This window comes from Lipotes vexillifer, unplaced genomic scaffold, assembly GCF_000442215.2.
Source record: "Lipotes vexillifer unplaced genomic scaffold, Lipotes_vexillifer_v1.1 scaffold79, whole genome shotgun sequence".
NCBI lineage: Eukaryota > Metazoa > Chordata > Mammalia > Artiodactyla > Lipotidae > Lipotes > Lipotes vexillifer.
The window spans coordinates 952627-955138 of NW_006775678.1; the positions used below are offsets into that span (position 1 = coordinate 952627).

At 47.0% G+C, this 2512-nt stretch overlaps 1 protein-coding gene across 1 annotated transcript in view; it reads right to left on the reverse strand.

Moving 5' to 3' along the window:
• The window catches only part of ALPK2 (alpha kinase 2), a 115431-nt gene that overhangs the window by 50214 nt on the left and 62705 nt on the right, over positions 1-2512 (reverse strand).

Below are 2512 nucleotides of genomic sequence, written 5' to 3' on the forward strand. Positions count from 1 at the left end.
GGGAAAGAGAAAGTGAGGAAAGGGGGGAGGACAGAATAAATCTCACTTTTCGAGGAGTGAACCCATCATGGTACTATCTGACTGTCCTGTGACATTAGATATTGTTCAAAGAAGTAAACTCAGTCTAAATTCTAGCCTCTTGAAACTTTTAGCTCATTGATTATTTCGAAACATACCAGAATTATGCCCAGCCAAGGAGAAGGGAATCGCTGATCTGGGGCAAGAACCTCCTTCTTTGCCCCCAGGACTCCTGCTTTTAAGCAGCCCCCGTTCAAATGTGCGGGAGTCGATGACTGGGCTTACAGAAGGGAGAGCCTCACCCCCAGCGCACGACAACGTGGAGCTGAAATACACGTAGCTCCAGGGTCCTGACGCTCATTCCCATCAATCACATGTGAAAATCAGTCAATCCCTTTACACACCGTCAGTAGGAAACAGGACGACAGCGTACCACTCCTGTTTTCCACACTCCCCAAGGCTGCCTGCAGCCAATGATTCACCTCTCCGTTTCTCCTGCAAGGTACCCTGATGTTCATTTAACTCATTTGGTTGGCATAAAAGTGCTGAATAAGAAGTTTAGTTTCCTGTGCTATAAATTCCGTGAGTGCTATAGGACCATTCATCAATTCAAATATTTATTGAATACCTCCAACGTGCTAGAAAGTATCCCAGGTGATGGGATACAATACAGGCAAAATGCCCATCTGCAGGGAGCTCCCACTCTAGGCTGTTTAAGTCCCGGTACAGTGGTTGGCACCTAGCAGGGGCTCCATAAACACTTGTTGAAAGAATCAGTAAATGAATGAACACCATGCACGACTCAGATCTACTCAACTTCACCCATTAAACCTCTAAATTTGAAAGACTTTGAGCTTTCATCTGCTTCTGTCTTTGGGACAACTCTCTCTTAAGAGACTTCTAGCCACAAGCAGAGGCACTACTGGTTCACATCCTGTGTTTCTAAAAGGAACTCTATATATATTTTTTTCCATCATATGAAAATGGAAGAGGGAAAAGAAATATCTGGTAAATAAGTTTCGTTTTTTGTTTTTGTTTTTTTAAGTGTCCAGGGCTTTAATGTGTTCATGGTTTCCCCTCTATACCTGAACATCTATAACGTGTAGAGAATGTTCTTTTCGTTTGCTAAGTTGGGTTGTTTTTTTTTTATTTGAGCTATAGCACAAATCTACTGAACTATTAAAAGCATAGAAAGCATAGGGCTTCCCTGGTGGCGCAGTGATTGAGAGTCCACCTGCCGATGCAGGGGACACGGGTTCGTGCCCCGGTCCGGGAGGATTCCACATACCGTGGAGCGGCTGGGCCCGTGAGCCATGGCCGCTGAGCCTGCGCGTCCAGAGCCTGTGCTCTGCAACGGGAGAGGCTGCAACAGTGAGAGGCCCGCATACCGCAAAAAAAATCAGAAAAGCATAGAAAGCATGGGTAGCTTCCCGGTCATGATTTGAGAGGTGTAGGGAGATTATCTGATCAAAAACACCAGGACCCTCTCCTGAGCCTTCCTCCCTGCCTGAGCTTCCACTACCTACGTCAGCCCTTTAAGATCTTGTCATCATCACAACATCAGTGCCCGACATTTAAGGACTAGCTGCCATGTGTAGAATTCTCTGCCAGGTACTGGACAATTTTTTCCAAAGGGCTCCAGTCAAAAAGCCACTGTGTTACTAACTGGGACATTACCCACCCATTATTGCTAACTAGCATATCAGAGTTGTAGGCTGATACACCTGGAGAGGATGAAACACAGGAGAAGTAAGCTTTGATTCGGGTGATTTGGTCATTGGGATATATCATAACCATGGTGTATCATGCCTTGATTTACAGGAGAGTCCTGTTCCTACTAAGGTAGACTGATTCCTCCCCTCTCTACCTTTTAAAATAAAACCCTACTTTAAAATAGCCTAGGGCTTCCCTGGTGGCGCAGTGGTTGAGACTCTGCCTGCCAATGCAGGGGACGCGGGTTCGTGCCCCGGACCGGGAGGATCCCACATGCCGCGGAGCGGCTGGGCCCGTGAGCCACGGCCGCTGGGCCTGCGCATCCGGAGCCTGTGCTCCACAACGGGAGAGGCCACGACAGTGAGAGGCCCACGTATCACGAAAAAAAAAAAAAATAGCCTAGTGAAGCTCCACACATAAAGAAATATGGCGAATCCTTGACCATGTAAAATTCATCCACTTGAGTATTTACTGAGCACCTACTATACACCAAGCTGTTCTAGGGACTGGAGAAGCATCAGTGAACATAGAAGACTGCTGGCCTTTTGGAAGTTAGGTTCAAGCAAGCAGCCGTACAAATTGGTTCACTGCTGATGTGAAACTCCATAAAATGTGATTGTAACCAATGGACGTTCTCAAAGCAGGGCTTTTCACAGTCCAGTGCATACTTGCTGAGGCTCACAGCATTGGTTCCAAGGGCAGCCTCCTCGGAGGCCAACTCAGAGAAAGGGAAACCACAGGCTCACACCTTTCAAATGAGTCAGACCTTTCTTTCAGCAGG